General features: G+C 43.8%; 1 long non-coding RNA gene across 1 annotated transcript in view; it reads left to right on the top strand.

Moving 5' to 3' along the window:
- LOC111931822 (uncharacterized) overlaps window positions 1-15,607 on the top strand; it is a 28,150-nt gene extending 12,543 nt beyond the window's left edge. Inside the window, exons 2-6 of the long non-coding RNA XR_015289347.1 lie at window positions 8,076-8,159; window positions 9,146-9,236; window positions 11,626-11,690; window positions 11,858-11,948; window positions 12,276-15,607. This is a non-coding gene — a long non-coding RNA (uncharacterized LOC111931822). The remainder of the gene's footprint in view (window positions 1-8,075; window positions 8,160-9,145; window positions 9,237-11,625; window positions 11,691-11,857; window positions 11,949-12,275) is intronic.
- Window positions 15,608-17,703: the final 2,096 nt, after the last annotated feature.

The following is a 17,703-nucleotide window of genomic DNA, read 5'->3' as shown; positions in this document are numbered from 1 at the left end:
GGTAGCACAGTGAAGGCTGGAATATCTCCCTGGGTTCTATCAGCACTTGCTGCAGGTTCCTGCCTTTCTTCTCCCAGGGAACAAAGGACAGGAGAGGAAACAGCCTCAGGCTGCTCCAGGGGAGGTTCAGGTTGGATCCTGGGGACAATTTCTCCACAGAAGGAGTGGTTAAACACTGGCACAGTGTTCATTGGGCATGGTGGCATCAGTTGATGCTTGCACTTAATGATCTTCAAGGCCTTTTCCAACCTCAGTGATTCCATAATTCCGTGATTCTGTGGCACTCCTCAGGGATCTCAGCCTGGGCAAACCTTTGCTGTGCCGAAGGTGTGAATTAACATAGCAGTGATTTGCATATGAATTTATTGGGCAACACCAGTAATATTCCTCTGGGTTTACTCTGGAATGGAATCCCTCCAGTGAATCACTTCTTTCACACAGTATTTACGGTTTGTAAGGAATACGATATCCAAGGGAGGATCAGACTTCCCTGCTCAGCCTGGAAAAGGAGAGACGTGAGAGTGAGGGACTGGGGGATTGTGTTTGCTTAGGAGGACAGACGGATTTTGGCCGTACAAAGCCAACCCAAATCCTTCAGAAGCCCAGCTTTTGTTCAGACTTTCATTAGAGAAGGTGGTGACTCCCTACAGCTCTGTGGGATGATAAAAATGTGCAGAAGTGGAAGGGGTCTGGACAGGCCTGTTAGCACTGAGACGTTTTAGCCCCTTTCTGGGACTACTGAGCCTGGAATTCTGTGTTCCTTGGCCAAAGAGGAGTTTAATATTGCCTTGCTGATGGACGTGTGGTCCTGGGAGACGTGCAGATCTCCTGCTCCTGGAATTCCAGCTGCCTCCCAGCCAGCAGCATTGTCCATCAGCACTCCCCAGCACCAGCTTGGAATTCATGGAAAAGGAGGAGAGGGAAGGCTGAATTTGGTTAGAGCCCGCTGAGGAGCAGCGGCAATTGATGTGTCGCCATCCTTTGTGAGCCACTCTTTATTCTGAATAAATCCCACCCAGGTTTTAGGGTAAGCAGAGAGGATCCATCTGGTGATTTCACATCTCGTGGGCTATGAGAGGGACTCAACTGACAACTTTTATTGCTCTGTTGTCTCAAAATCTGAAAGCATTAAAAGTTTTTCATTAGGGGGGAAATACTGATCAGGAAACAGCCCAGACTAAGAATCTATATGAAGAGCAATTACTGCCCAGTTTGGTGATGGATGGAGTACCAGCCCAATTTAGTAATTTTACATTTTATAAAAACAAATGGCTGTGTGATTAAAGCATCAAGTGTTGTGTCTCAGGCTTACAGGAAGCAGGGACTGAATTAGTTCACTTAATACCCACCTGTCTTACCCAGGTCTCCCCTGAGGAGTCTGGAGCTTTTGTTCCAGGCTTGAACTTAAATTTTGGTAAACTTGGATTAAAGAAAATAAAAAAAAAAATCAGGCAGGAATTCTAATTCACAGATTCCTTCTCAATCTGGAAATAAAAATAATCCCATTTCTCCATCCCCACTGCATACAATACTTGGTCTGATCAGTGCCACTTTTTTATTCCTGTAATTTATTCTTATGCTGATTTTTTTAAAAAAAATATAAATTGACTGGGAATAAAAATATTCCCAGTGTGGTTTGTCTTTTAAAACTATTTAATGTAGAAATTCTGTAATATTATAAAAGCTGCTAAAATGACTTCACTTTTTCACCCTATCTGTGTGTAATGAATCAGCAGAGGTACTAAAAGCAATTTGGAATGCAAGTATGGGCCCTGCCAAAATAAGAGATTAGGGAAAGTCTCTTATAGGAGTTAAAAGCATCCAGCTTGTTGCCAAAAACAGCTCTACTTTTAATAAAAACAATTCATTTGCAGAAAATAAGAGAAAATTGGACAGGGTATTTTTAAAATTTTTAAAAACTACAATCTTGCTTATTAGAACCACTTATTAAAGTTTAGAAATTGCAAACTGAAAATAAATGAGCTGAGATGACTCCTGCAGGAGATGAGCAGGTGAAGAAAAGGGTGTTTTGTGCCCTTTTTTGTATTTATTCCCTGGAACACGAATGCGACTTATCAGCCATCAGACCTGCAGTAAAGATGATGGCCAGGGTTTGAGCTTTTTTCTTATTATTTTTTCTTATTTCTCTTTCTGGTGAAAATTACACATTTCAAGCCTTAAATTCATCTTGTCCATCCTTTCTTCTTGTTTCTTGGGGGAAAAAAAAAGAGTTTCCCTCTCTTGCCTCAGAGTTGGAGGACTCCAAGATTGCTCCAGGTAGTTGAACCTGACAGGACAGAGATTTTATTGCATCTCTTCTTCATCTTCCTGAAGCTGACTCTGATTGAGGACTTATTTTCTGGGAAATAACTTGAGGAATAAGTATTTAAGACACATCTTGTGTTTTAGTGATCCAAGACACAGGCACAGCTCAAAACTTGAGTCACTTCATATTTACCATTTATTACTCTGCTGAAATTCCACAGAAGCCTGAAATTTTAGCAGGGCATTAATGCTGCTTCTTGTTTTTCCTATTCCTTCCATTTTCCTCCTGGATTAAGGATGGAATTAAATCAACATAGAGCTTTGGCCAGTCTTCTTCTGGCTACTGGTCTGTTTTGCACACAGTGGCTTTGAAGCCACAATTGAGCAGTTTCATTTATTCTAAACTTTTATTTAAAGGCACAGAATGGTGATGAGATGCAGCTGAGTTTTGCTTTCAGCTATGGAGTTTTTTAATAAAGTTCTGCCTTCTCTATTCCTGCTTTGGTAGATTTATCACTGAGGGATACAATTCTCCATGTTGAACATGAAGGAAAGGTGTGGCTGGCGCCTTCCAGGCCATGGTTAGGGGCTTCTGGTTCTATAGAAAATTCAGTATTCAGCTGTTTCTGGCTAATTTCTTCTCAATTCCCAAAATTCTTCCTTGCTGACAGTTTAAAAACTTGCTTTCTGTAATTTATGTCATCACTGAGGCTTGTGTCGGAAGAAATGTGTTTGGATTCCGAGCTAAATCCAGGAGCTGGATTTGTGCTACTAAACCAGGAATAACATTTGCATTGAATGAGGCTGGAGCTAACCTGTTGTGGTTGTACTCGAGACCCTCAAAAAGCTGCAGGGGTAAATTTCAAAACTAAAGTACTTTTGGGGCGGAGACTGTTGAAAATGGCTCTGTCAAAGATACCCAGCATTAGTTTAATGAAATGAGACCATAAATTATGTCTGTGGGAAGTGAAAACTCAGGAGTTCTGCTGCAGAAAATGGGTCTGGCAGCATCTTCCTCATTGCCAGGTGATAAAGTTTCTTAATTACAGCCCCAGCTGGAACGAGAAGTCTTTGGGAATTGGACTGGGTTCATGCAAGCACTTATATTATCAGGAAATATAAATAGTTTATTTATTCATAGGGCAGCTACCAGCTTCTTGCTACGGTTGCTCGATGGACACTTGTGCCATCTCAGTCCACTCAATTCCAAATTGTCTTTTTGTGCGAGAACTCGATGGCAAAAGCGCTGTAATTTAATTTAGCACAATGTCTTTAAAACAATGATGTTTGTTTTTTAAATGAATATTTTATATGTTGTGTTTAATTAAAATAAAAGTCTGCTACTGATCTAGGAGACGCAAAACAGACTCGAGTTCGTATTTATGAAGTGTAACAATATTGGCAAGAAACAACTTATCTTGTTTATGAGACATTCCTCCCATTACTGCTCCAGATTGCAGACGTTTTATTGCTGAGCTTTCCATGGTTTACAATTCAACAAATGGAGCGAAACTGTCAGCATGGAAATCAGGCTGTAAATGTAGGTTTGGAGGAGCTGGGTTTCTGAGGGGAGTATTTACAGATCACAAGTGTTTCCGGTACCTCCGGGAGCTTTCCTGGGTTTCAGTCCCTGTAAAGACAGAGCAGCCCTGGGGAGCACTCTGGGAATCATGGAATGGTTGAGGTTGGAAAAGCCCTCTCAGACCATCCAGTCCAACCATTCCCAGCACTGCCAAGGCCACCACTGCCCCGTGTCCCCAAGGGCCACATCCACGTGGTTTAATCCCTCCAGGGATGGGAGCTCCAGCCCTGCCCTGGGCAGCTGTGCCAGGGATGGACAGCCCTTTCCATGAAGGAATTTCTCTGGTGTCCGCCTTGATCTCCCCTGGCCCAGCCTGAGGCCGTTCCCTCTCCTCCTGTCCCTGTTCCCTGCCAGCAGAGCCCGACCCCCCCGCCTGTCCCCTCCAGGCAGGGAGTTGTGCAGAGCCAGAAATTCCCCCTGATCCCCCTTTTCTCCAACCTGAGCCCCTTTCCCAGCTCCCCCATCTCCTCCTCATCACACCTGAGCTCTTCCAAACACAGCAGGGAAAGAGGTGAATTTTTTGCTTTTATTTCCAACATGACACATTTGAACCTGGCCTTGGACACGCCCAGGGATCCAGGGGCAGCCACAGCTTCCCTGGGCACCCTGTGCCAGGGTCTCCTCACCCTCACAGGGAAGAATTCTTTGCCAAAATCCCACCAAGCCCTGCCCCCCTGTCATTGTGAATTCATTCCCACTTGTCCTGTCGTTCCATTCCTTTGCAAAAAAACCCTCTCCAGCTCTTTTGTTGTCCCCCTTCAGGTAGTGAAATATTTTGCTCTAATTAATGGAAGCACACCCAGATCAAAGTCCAACCCCAAACTTTTATCTTTTCCATGTGTAGCCGTGGAGTTGCACATCTTTCCAGGATCCTCATTAGTGTGGAGGATCTGTACCTCAATGATATTAATAATAGCACTGCCAGCTGAACGCTCTGCTGGGGAAGATGTAATTAATTAAAGCAAGGCCCTCGTGATGCCAGCAGATATTTCCCATTTTTCAGGTGAGAAAAGGTGAGGTGAGCAGTGGTGTGGGTGTGCCATGCTCGTACCAGAGGCATTGGGAAAACAGTGATGGAAATTCCTGGCATTGTCCTCCCAGCCAGGGAACACAGCACAAATTAATTCAAGCTCTTGGTGATGAAGCCGGTCAGTTCACCCCTCTTCAGGGATAGATTTTCATGAGAAAATTGTTGTGTTCCTTCATATCCACGTTTATCCAATGGGCACACATTAAATAGGAAGACAATTGCATAAATTCAGCTGCAAAGAGGCACAAACCCCTGAGCAGTTCTGATGCAGGACTTGTTTTTGAGACCTCCTGTCTCTCTTCCCTTCTCTGTTTCATCCTGAGCGTGTTCCCCGCTGCCAGATTTCTTCTGAGGTTTTACAGACGACTCCAAATCCAGAGATTCATTATCCTCTTACTCACTTTTTCACACAACAATATTTTGACCAGTTTAATCATCTGCATGGAGAGTGTGGAAGTCTTGGCAGCTACTTGGCATACTAAGATAGATTCCCAAAAAGACCAGATACGCTTCAGAAATGTTGGAGAAGGAAGAGAGGAGATGTAATTTGCTTATTAATCATGCAGGAGAACAGACAGAGGAATGTCTCTGCTCCTCACTTACTTCTCTCCCTCTCCTCAAATTCTTGTCTGAATATCCAAATCACTTTAGGATATAAATCCCTGCATTGTTGTTCCATGTGCAATTGGCTCCATGTGGTCTTTAGAAAAGCTAAATGAGTTCCTTAAATGTCATGCTTGGTTATTCTATGGATTATTTGTGGCTTCTAATAAAGTTATGTCAGTGCTGTTTCTAAATTTATATAATTTTAAGTCTGAGCAGTATTAGTTATAAGTGCATAAGTGATCAACAACTCTATCAAGATTCTTTTTTCTTCCCTTTTTCCTGGAAAAAATAGTGAAGTGTGCCCTCAGGCACATTCTGTGACCTTTGTCTTCATTGGCCATTGGTCACTGATGCTCTTTTACCACTTCATACTTTAAATTTCCAGTATTTTTGCTGAGATAAACAGGGCTGCTTTAGACATTTGGATTCTTCAGGGTGGTAAATCCATGAGAAATCCAGGCTGTATTAGACAAAGTCAAATGCCTTTTCCGTGTGAAATGGGAGGCGGTGTGAAATAACACAGCATGCACAAAGCTACTATTATGTGTTCTCTGATGTCTACACAGACAGACAAGTATCAGTGCAGAAAGTGATTATTCCAACATATTTCGAATCCATATGTTTATTCCTCCTTCCTCACAAGATGGCAGCTTGTGTGGAATGAAAAAAAAAAAGAGAAAGTGCAATAGGCTCAGATCCGTCACAGTGTAAAAGCAGGAAGGTTCTGGAACAGGAGTGATCTTAATACTGGCTTGGATGGGACTGAACCTGCTCTTCTGGCTGTGGAAATCTTCAGGTTTGGGTGTTGCTGATTTAGAGGAGCCCAGAGAGGATTTTGGTGTAGGGACTGACCAGTGGGTCATTGCATCCAGCTGGAAAATGGAAAGGAGTGAAGGAGACGAGGCATTTGCAATGACTGACAGCTGCTGTGTTATTCCTGTCTTTCCAAGGAGTTTCTTATTGAACCAGATAGAAAAGTGCAGAGCTCTGTGCTGGGATCTGCAGCCTGTCCTAGGCTGGGCTTCCTGGTGTCAGTCAGAGCAGATGGAATGGGGGAATCCAGCGGGGTTTGGACAAGCACGGAGCAAAGTCAGCTTGGTAGGGGCAGAAGAAACTCAGCCAATCATGGAATGGTTTGGGTTGAAGGGACCTTAAAGATCACCTAATTCCACCCCTGCCATGGGCAGGGACACCTCCCACCGTCCCAGGTTGCTCCAAGTCCCGTCCAGCCCAGCCTGGGGCAGTCCCAGGTTTATCTCAGTTCCAGTACTAACACATGACACACTGAAATTTCATTAATGACACTGGAAAGGCCTCAAACAAACCCTGTCCTGCAAGGTTTGTGGGGCCACAGGGGGGATAAGAAGTTGTTCTTAGCTCTCCACTCCTTTGGACATGCTGCTTGTTTGCTCTTCCAGTGGGAAGTTCTCCCCCAGACCAGCTCTTCTGCATTTAACAAACTTTAGCAAAGTGTAGGGGAGATTTTCAAAGCTCAGGTTTGCTGCAAGATTTTACAAAAGAAACAATTCAAACCCTGTTAATTTGTCAGAATTTCCTCTTTGATTATTTCTGAATATCCCACCTGGAATCCATCATTCAATTGCAATCCTCAACCCCTTCCCAGCTGCCAGTGACAAAAATATTACTTTGAATTCTGATAATTAGCTATGGCCTCCTCATTTTTTTTTTTTTTTTTTCAGTGCAACTTTATCATTTATATTTCATTCCTCTCCAAATCCAAAAATTTGCTTTGTGGGCTTGGGTTATTTTTCCCCCCTTTTCTCCTATAAAATTCAGCTTCTTTCCCTGCTTTCAGAAGTTTCTGGAATTTTTTGAGGTTCATGTTCCTCTGCAGATCATGCCACAGAAAACAATGATAATTATGTTAATCACTACCTAAGCTTTGTATGCTCACATTTAGTGCTGTCACCTGCAGCTCCTTTGGAGCTGTTATTTATTCCCAGATCCAGGAGCACTGCAGGGTGTCTGGGTACATTTTGGATCTGAAGACCATTATGTTTGTCAGTGGAAGCTTTTAGCTCTAATCTCAGCTTTGGATGGCTCGGGATGAAAAGGGAGGCTGGGGAGCTTTTCTTCCCTCATTCCACCACTTCTTGTGCCTTCCCTAAATTTTCTCCCAGGCTTGTTCCCAGGGCTTTTATCCCTTTCTGCTCCCTCTCCCACCTCACCTCTCCCCCCTGCTGATCCCACTTCTCCAGAGGATGAATTCTCCAGCCCCAGACCCCATTTCCACTGTCTGTCCTCTGCCTGTGCCTCCTGTCAGGGTGGTTTTTTGTGACATTAAAGGCATTGCAAGGACCTCTTTTAATTCCCAGTCCTGCGATCCACCTGAAGACGCCTCGCTTTTACATTGGCTGCTCCAAGTGCAGGAGGAAAAAGATGCTTTTATGTAGGAAAGGATTGAGAAGAAAGGTCTCAAAAGCTGGGAAAGCTCTTCTGCTTCCCTGGCACATGGATTCACTTCCACTGAGTTCAGCTCAGACTTCTGGCAGCCTGTTAAGTTCAGTGTTACTGAGCTCAGTTCTACTACATGTGTAATTATTTACTAAAAGTATTCTTTGTCTTGCTAAGATGCCGAGTTCCAGTTCCATTTGCAGTCATGCTCCTGTATTTGTGGACATTCTACTGTATCTGGAGAACAGATAAATTCTTCAGGTAATTTTATTTTTGATTGATTTTCGTGTTTCAGTAACGTAAGTGGTCATCTATCCAAATACATGACCACAAAACTGCGTTTGAAGGTTGCAGATCCAACAGTTGCAAAGACAAAATACCTATTCAGGAAAAAAAAAAAAAAAAAAAAAAAAGCCTTGAAATGTCATTTTAAATGTTTGGGAAAAAGTAAAATTCGTCTCTGATGGGCTGTCCAGAATGATCAATGCTCAGGGTAATAAGTGCATCTTTATGTGGGTAGGGATGGGTGTCACCGCTGCCCTTGGCAGGGGCTGGAATGAGATGAGCTTTAAGGTCCATTCAACCCAGACCATTTGGGGATTCTGTGATCCCAAATGAAGATAATAATAATAATAATAATAATAAAAATAATAACAAACTGCTTTCTTCTGTCAGCAACACTTGCACGTGTGCTGAAGGCACTCTAAGAGGCTGTCATGCTTTCTAATGACTGTAATTCATCATGGGAAGCCATCAGTTTGGAAATAAAATATTGCTCTGTGGCATGGAGATTGATGGCCATGCTCTGTTTATTGATTGCACTATAAAAATAAAAAAAATGGGGGAAAAAAATTAATATTTTGAAAGCTGGTAGCACCAGGATAACTGATTTGAAATCTGCCATTTTCCTTTTTTTGCAGTTCTCTATAATGTGGCTGCAACATGGAAAGAGACAGAAAATATGGTGTTATTGTGCAAAAGCCAACTTCATATTATTTTCTTTCCATATGTTTTTCAGTGCATTAAATATTTAAAACTGTGTCATCACTCCTCAGAAATGAATATACCTGTCACTCACCCCTATTAGGCTTAGATTTTGAAGAGCCCTGGTTTCTGTAGTAAAACCTTTCTGAAATGAGAGCAGGGCTGACTGAACAAAGCACAGAGTAGGGCAGCTTTCTTTTTTAGCCTAAATAATTGGGATGATGTCTGATTTTCTCATTTCTACTTATTTATTTTGAATGGAGGGAAGCTGATTCCTGATTCTTGGAGGTCAGGGTGTCTCTGGTGAAGGGAGAACCGGCCCTTAACTAAATAAAGATCTTGGACTTGGAACAGGTAAGTGAATCCCAGGATCACAGAGGTTGGAAAAGGCCTCGAGGGTCATCATGTCCAAGCTGTGCCCAATCCCCAACTTGTCACCAGCCCTGAGCACTGAGTGCCACCTCCAGATTCTCCTTGGGCACCTCCAGCGATGGGGACTCCCAAATTCTCAACACTTGACAGCCCTTTCCATGAAGAAATTCCTCCTGATGTCCAACCTGAACCTCCCCTGGTGCAGCTCGAGGCTGTTTCCTGTAGGACAGGTCAGGAGAACCTCAATTCAAACAAAAATTAGGGTTGAGGGTGACAGCAACATTGGAGTGGCTGCTACAAAATGGACTAAGAGACCCATGGATGAATTTGGTCTCTCCTCTTCCCTATTTGGGAATAGCAACCAAAAATATTTGGGAATAGAACCGTTTTTCCATAAATCTGAGTCACAATTATTGTGGATCAAATCATGTGCATTCTGTACATTTCAGTGACTTCCAAATTCAGCAGTCTGGTTTGATTCCGAGTGGGGTAGCCATGGTTACATCCACCCCAAAGCCATCTCCACTCCGGAAAAAAATATATGACCTTAATGTCTTTTTGTGAAAGTAGGAAAGCACAGAGACATTTTCAAGTATCTGTATTTGTTAAATTCCAAATTGCCTTTCTAAAAATACAATTGTGAACTCTTTGGGAATTAGAAGGAAGACATCTATTTCAGAAGGCACATTTTTAAGCAATTTTAGGCTGAAGTGAGGCCCAAAATTCTGGCTTTTTGTTCTTCTCATGGAGACATAGGGAATGAAAATCCAGTGGCCATCGTTAGCTTCTGGTGATCAAAATAAAGAATATTTTCAGATCTTCTTCTGCTTGAGCTGCTACTGATCTTAAAGAAACTCAACATCTTTCTCCAGCTGCAAAGCCAAGGACCAAACTGTCTCATTAATTCCGTCATATTTTGGGGAGCCAATTAGCACAGAATTCGTTTCAGACTCTTCTAACCCTAATGGCAGACTCAGATGTGGTTTAGAGGTTTTAATCTTTTAATTCTTGCCTGCCTCCAAATTTGGAAATTATTAAACAGTTTAAGAATTAGGAACCAAGTCGGTGTCAGTGGTTTTCTGGAGAAGGAGAGGCTCAGGGGGAGCATCACTGATCTCTACAACCCTGACAGGAAGGTGGAGGAGGGTCAACCTCTTCACTTGTCTCAGGTGAAGGGACAAGTAAAAAGGGCCTTAAGTTTCACCAGGCCGGGTTCAGATCAGATATCAGGAAAAACAAACATTCCCTTTGGTCAGACACTGGAATAATATTCCCAGGGAGGTGGTGGAGTCAGCACCTCTGGAAGTGTTCAAGAGGTGCCTGGATGTGGCCCTCGGGGACATGGTGCATCCCACCCACCCCATATCTATACAGGTATTGCTCTGCTGAGTTCCAAAAATATTTGAGTTAAAAATAAACAAATCCAACATGTCCAGTCAAGGATTTGTTCTAAGCACCACCCACGGCTCCCAGGGGTTTTGTTCCATTTTAATTTTGTTTTCGCACTACAAAGAGAAGCCTTTGTTTGCACTCGGGAAGAGCACCTGTGGAATCTTTAAACATTTTCAGGCATGTTTGAAAAGCTCAGCCTCGTGGTAAAGATTTAATCTATCAAAGTGGTATAAATAATGTAGACATAGCCTTAGGTGTCACTTCTTCCCCTTGCAGGTCGGAAAAGAACAGAAGCATCACTCTGGTGCATTTTAAAATATTGCTCAGGCAGAGCAGTGACAGATCCTGGGCTGGCCCTGAATTATGGGTGTCTGTTTATTACTGGTTATTTATAAGGGCAAAAAACCACACTTACAAACCACCAGGATCCAGACCAACATAAACAGCAAAATAATGTCTTATTAAAAACCCTAAAAAAGGTTTACCTCTAAAGGTTTTTCTTTTCGAGTAATTAAAAAGAATTGCTCAGCAGAGGTTAATTGATTTATGTTTGACAGCTGATGTGGTGCTTGATGGATGTCTCTGGGAAACTAAATCTCCAAGACAAAGACACCTTTTTGTAATATTTAAGTAAAATTACCTGCATTTAAGTAAAAATACCTGCATTGTGAAATGTCCTTGCAAAGTTCCAAAATAATAATGTTTTGCCAAAAGTCTGTTTTCGCAACAGAATCCAGGAAAACAGCTGCAGGTTTTGTTATGGATGTGCTCCAGCGTGAGCTCACAGATCCTGTGAGGTTCCCCTGGTGCTGGAGAGGTCATTCCTTAACAGAAAAAAATAAATCCAAAACTTCCCTGACCATTTTTATTAATTATCTGCATTTCCTGTCATGTCTTGAAAGTTTTCTTTTAGCCTGGACATCCATGAAGAGTGAATTTGGATTAATTTAATAAGCATAAACTTCATTATTTCATACAGTATTGTGTTCATCATACTTGGATTCAGAAAGATGTTTCCTGCTACAGAAAAAATGATTGAGAAAGGTGATAATTTATGGGTGAATGGCTCAAGTGGAAGGGGAACCAATGAAGGTTGCTTGGGGTGTGCAGATGATGAGGAGCTTCATGTACAGCTCCTTTTATAGGGTACTCAGATAAAACGTGGCATTTCTTTCCCTAAGGCCTGAATGTGTGAAATGTTCATTTTATAGCATGAGGATTAGAGTTGAAAAAGTCATATTTATCTGCTGCTGCCTCAAACATCCCGAGCTGCAAAAATATCCTGCTCGGCGTCTTTGCCAGGTATGTGCTCCAATGGAAAAGCGCATCTCCCAGACTGGGAAAAAGGTTTAAAAAATGGGTTTGGGGAGTGGTTTGCATCGCTGGGAATCAGCACTGGTTTGTGGGGGTGCTTGGGGTGTCTCTCTGGGTTCTGTGCCAGTGCAAAGGGGCCCCCAAAGGCGGGGATGGAGGGCAGGCTGTGCTTGGAGGGGTTGGGGCACGTCCTGAGGATCGCGCTCCTTTTCAAGCCCGTGTTCCCAGACAGAGCTGGAGTGCTGACACTTCCCCACGTACCCAAAGGAACTGCAAGCCCAGACTTAGCAGACACCTGCTCCTCCTTTAATTTAGCTTTTTCCAGGGGAACTAAGCCTGTGGAGGGTGTTGCTGTCACGCCTTGTTCCCATCGCCTTCCGGGTCTGCTCCGGAGTGACAATGTGTCCACAAGGAATTTCTCCGTCTCACCCTGTGGAACAGAGCTACCCCACCTGACTCACATCAGCCCTCATCCCTGAAGGTTCAAAAGGTTCAAATAACCGGTGATGACTCAGAAAATATGAGGCTTAAACTTTTATCCTTGGAGATCTGTGTGAGATTGGACACAAATAACTGCGGCGTCTGACCCACGCGGTGTTGGATGTGCCCGTCTCACAGTCTGGGTTTCCACAAATACTCTCAGCACCTGAAGGATGAAGGTTTGGTGGTTTGAAAGGCTCGAGGAATAAGAGGCAGGGAAAGGAGCTGATCCCCAGCCCAGTGCTGCCGTCATGCATTCAGCAGGTGCTGCTTTGTCTCCTCTGGAGTCTCAGATTAATTCTTTGAAAGATTTCAGCCACATCATCAGTGGTGTGGAAAGATGTACAAGGGCAAAAAGGAAAGGGAACAGAGAAAACAGTGGTTTTCTGCTTCCAGGGCTGTGCATGGGAAAGAAAACAACTGTTCTGCAGCTTATGAGGTGCATCCGTCAGTGAGGGACACGGCGCAGCTGGAGACGTGGGGAAACGCTGTGTGCTTTACACAGAATCCTGGGATCACAAAGCCTGGAAAAGCCTCTGAGCCCATCCAGTCCAACCACTCTCCAGCACTGCCAAGGCCACCACTGCCCCATGTCCCCAAGTGCCACATCCACGTGGCTTTGAAGTCCCTGCGTGGGTGGGGACTCCCCCACTGCCTTGGGCAGCTGTGACAAGGTTTGGTCGCCCTTTTGGAGGAGAAATCTTCCCAATATTGAACCTAAACCTCCTCTAGTGCAACTCAAGGCCATTTCCTCTCGTCCTATCCCTTGTCCCCTGCGAGCAGAGCCTGAACCCCAGCTGACAGAACCCTCCTGTCAAGAGATGTTGAAAAACACAGTTGAAGGAAAGTTGTTGTTGGGAGAAAATAGAGTCCCCAATGAGCCTCATTTACCCCAGGCTAAAAACCCTCAGCTGCTCCTCATCAGACTTTCCTCCAATTGCCTTCTGCCCTGGGGTTTACCCCAGCCCTAGATGGCTTTGGTAGGGTTTTGGCTGGTTTGTTAGGGAAAGCCAAGTGGGGAGGTAAATCCTGCTGGGAATTTTGTGGGGAATGCCCTCCAGCCCTGCTCCAGTCCCACCTGGATGAGAAACGTCACCTCTTCTGTGTTCTGGACACTGCACAGAACCATTTGTACAGGTGATGTAAGTGGCTTCAATTTATTACTTCAGCTTGTTGAAATTGCTCTTAACTCTGCTGTTGGCAAATACAAGTCAGTGAGGTTTTGTTGTATTAGCAGGGAAAAATCCAGAGTCAGGAATGGGCTACAGAGATGGGCATCAGGAGGATCTGTAGTGTTTGGTGTAAAATACTTGGGTTATTTTGGTGGGGAAATACTTAATATAGAAAGCAGTAGATGAAATAAAATAACAGAAAAATATCTAAGGCCCAGCCTGATGCAATAAAATCATTTTGGTGTTGAAGCCCAGTGTCAACAGCAGCCCTGGAGCTTGAAGTCATCTCCTGGGATGAGCTTCACCCCTTCGAGGTGCAAGTACAGGAAAGTTGTTTCTTTTAGCTCTTAGGGATTTATCAACCAATACAACCAGTGTATCTCATCTCTGCCTATGAAAATCACTTTTAACGTGTCTCCTGATTTTTACTCAGGGAAATGAGGTTGGAAACTTCGCGTGTTCCTGTCCCACCATGCCTAAGTTCTATAATGGAAGCTCCCATTGCCTCCAGATTTTATATTTCAGCTACTGGCTTTGTAGAGATGAACAATTTCTATCACCCTGCAAAGTAATCCCTATTAAACCTTCTAAATCCTGTAAAGTTTTTTTAATTCCTGAAAACTTTTCTATCTCTCCTTTGGTTTTTACATGCCAAGGATTGAAGTTTTTAGAGGGAGGTATTAAAAACTGGGGAGAAAAAAAGGTCATATTCACTTTCAGGTACAAAAATTAATTAGCCCAAGAATTTCAATTTTCATAGTGGCAAGTCATACTAAATTAGCTTTCCTGTGGGAAAAAGAAAAGTTCAATTAAAACAAAAGACCTGTGTGGAAGAGATTCTGCAAACTATTTCAAGTTCAGTTTTCAGATGGGTGACAAATTAAGAGGGATATTAAGATTTTATTCAGGTCTGCGCTTTAAGAAACTTTAACTTATACCAGAGAGCAAAAGATAAATAGAGTCAGTTCTGCATGACTTCTGATATAAAAACTAATAGGATGGAAAATTACTTTGAAGTAGAAGTGGCTCGATATTAGATAATTAACAGTGCTTAGTTGGAGTTCTGTAACAGCTGAGTGACAACAAGGGTGTTCTCTGTCTATAACCTGACAGCAAAGGCTCTTATTGATACAAGTGATTTAAAAAGTATTTTAGTTTTGGGTTTTTCCTCTTGTTCCTCACAGTGTTCAGTGCCCAGATATCGTGGTGCTGCTCAGAGCCCGTCTCAGGGTTTGATCCAGCTGGCCAAATTCATCCCATTTATCCTGGAAAACTTATGGAGAACATAAATTCATAGTGGTTTTGGTCCTGACTTCTGTGAGGAGAAGTGAATGATTTCTGAGGTCCATATAGCCTGAGTTAGTCCTTACACTCTCAAAATTCACCAAAAATTTAAATTATCTCATTTTAGTCTGGAACATCTCAACTTTTCATGTGGGCACGGCCTCGGGTGGATGAAGTTTTCCAGGTTTTTGATGAACAGAAGGTTCTCAAAAGCGCCTGTGAGCATCTGATTGAAAGTCAGAGGCAGTTTTACCTCTGTTGATGAAATCCCTGATTGCAGAGAGGTTTGGAGGATGGCAGAGGAGGTTCAGTATTTTTTCCCTGATGGTTTGGAGTCGTGTCCAGGAGCATGCCCTGCGTCCTGAGCTTTCTCTGGCTGCCTCTTCTGGTGGACAAGGAACAGCTGCTTTGGGTTTGTGTATGAAAATTGATAAGAACATGAGAAATGATCTCCTGGAACAGGCTTGGCCCTGCCTTCTGCATCTGGAATTGCAGTGGGAGATGCTATTCAGGGAGAGCAAATTCTCCACAGAAACACAACAGCTCGGAGCTGTTGGGGAGCACCAGCAGTGAAAATATCGAGGCTGAGCAGATTTTCCTTCTCCCTGCCTTCCCCCCCTTGATGCTGGATGTCAGGAGAACATCAGGAGTTCATTTTGACACTGGATTTCTTTTTAGAGCTGTTGATAAAGTTATTTTTTCCTTTTATTTTTTGGCTTAATTTGGAATAATTTTCATGACTTCTGAGGGCTCAGGCATTGTGTTACTGTAGTTTAACCTCCAGTTTGGCCAAAAACCCTGCAGGGACTTACTTTGGGCTGGGTGAGATGGTTGGGTCCTTAACCCACAGAAATTTGCTTGAATCCAAGAGAAACAGTGGTGGGCTGGATGTGTGGTGTTTTGGGAACAGCCATGGAGTTAAATTGTTGGATGTGGAAGATCCAATCTTTGGTCTATCCCCATCATCCCACAGATGGATGGGTAGGAATCTGAATAATGGGAAAACGCCTTTGCTGGGGTTGGAAGAACCAAATAACTCTTTGAGGAGATAAAGACAATGGAAGAAAATTCTGGAAAACTCAGAAGTCTGAGCCTGCAGGAAAGCAGGTGTCAAAAGGCAGCAGGAAACAAGGACAAAATAGTGAAAGCATTTTCCAAGGGTGATGTTTTCTCTCTCAGCTCTCAGACTCAAGCTAATCAGAGACATTAGAAATTCAAAATATTCCGCCAGGGCCTTTCTCAGAGCCAGGTTTTTGTGGAGACCTTGTTTTCCCCAAGAATGCCCCGAGCCCTGCCTGGCTTTAGCATGGCTGAGCCTAAATTAACATTCCATTTTGGCTGCTCTGCAGCCACAATCTATCTGTAACAGGAGATTTATCCCTGCAGCTGGAGTGGCAAGTGCCTCAGAGAGATGAGGCCATCGCCACCACACAAATATTTTCTTTTTCCATGCTCACCCTTTGAAGGGGTCACACACAACAATATTCAGGATAAAATTATACGGGAGGAGAGGCAAAATTTCTCCCTTTTTTTCTGGCAGTGGTTACTTCTTCTTTTAATGGTAGGGTTAAAGAAGCAAGTTCTGTTTGCAAGGAACTAGCAAAAAAAAATATGGTTAATATGGTTTAATAAGTATTTAGCACTCTGGTTTGCAAAATACCGTTAATATTTTTTTTTCTATTAAGAATATTCCCCAGGAAGAACAAATCTCTCATGAAAACCTCCTCTAAAGAAGAATAAAAATGGTTTTTATGTGACAAACTCCTGAATTAAGTAATACTTGGATGTTGAAAGATCACAACAGAGCTGGAACAAAAGAGAAAAATCTGACTGAAGAAGCAAATCATCCAAATGTGCCTGGCAAAGGGTATTCAGGGTATGCTGTCTTGAGGGTTTTCACCCATCACTCACAGGCTGCTGTCACTGTCTGTAGGAAACAAAACTCTTCAGAGTTGCAGCTAAAGATTGTCTTTAGGGCAGGGAACCAGTGGGAAAGATCTGTGTCCTTCCTTTCTCGTCAGGAATTTGTGGATTAACAGGGTGGTTCAAGTGTTTGGGAATGGAGTTTGACACCAGAAGCCTTGCAGGGCCTGAAGGGGCTCCAGGAGAGCTGGAGAGGGACTGGGGACAAGGGATGGAGGGACAGGAGCCAGGGAATGGCTCCCAGTGCCAGAGGGCAGGGATGGATGGGATATTGGGAATTGGGAATTCCTGGCTGGAATGGATTTCCCAGAGCAGCTGTGTCTGTCCCTGGATCCCTGGGAGTGCCCAAGGCCAGGCTGGATGGGGCTTGGAGCAACCTGGGATAGTGGAAGGTGTCCTGGGCATGGCAGGGGTGGGATGAGACAGAAATCCTTCCAGGATTCTGTGAGGAGAGAGGAATTTATGCTCCAAGGAACAGCTGATGGTCAGAGCTGTGAGGGGGAGCTGCCTGGGAGGGGCTGGGCTGGAGGATTTGGAGATGGAAAGCACACGGGGCAGAGCAGCAGGGGCACCAAGGTTTCTCACAGCAGCTGGAGGAGCGCTCAGAATTCCAGTGGGTGACCTTAACCAGAGCTGCCAGGGCAGCTGTTTGGGTTGGGAGCCATGTGGGAGACTCCTGGAGAGTATTTGGGATAGTTCAGGGGTGTTTTCTCCCTGAGCTGAGCTGGTTTAGGGGGGTGCTGTGCTGGATCTGCTGGTGATGAAGGAGCAGGAGCCGATGGGATGTGCAGCTCCAGGTCAGCCCTGGCTGCAGGGCCCTGGGGATGAGAACATCCCAAACCTTTAAACACCGTGGGAAGGGAGCAGGGGGATGAGCAGGGATT

Source organism: Cyanistes caeruleus, chromosome 7 (assembly GCF_971803275.1).
Source record: "Cyanistes caeruleus chromosome 7, bCyaCae1.hap1.1, whole genome shotgun sequence".
Classification (NCBI taxonomy): domain Eukaryota; kingdom Metazoa; phylum Chordata; class Aves; order Passeriformes; family Paridae; genus Cyanistes; species Cyanistes caeruleus.
The sequence above is the reverse complement of the archived record's forward strand: the minus strand, read 5'-3'. Positions and strand labels throughout refer to the sequence as shown.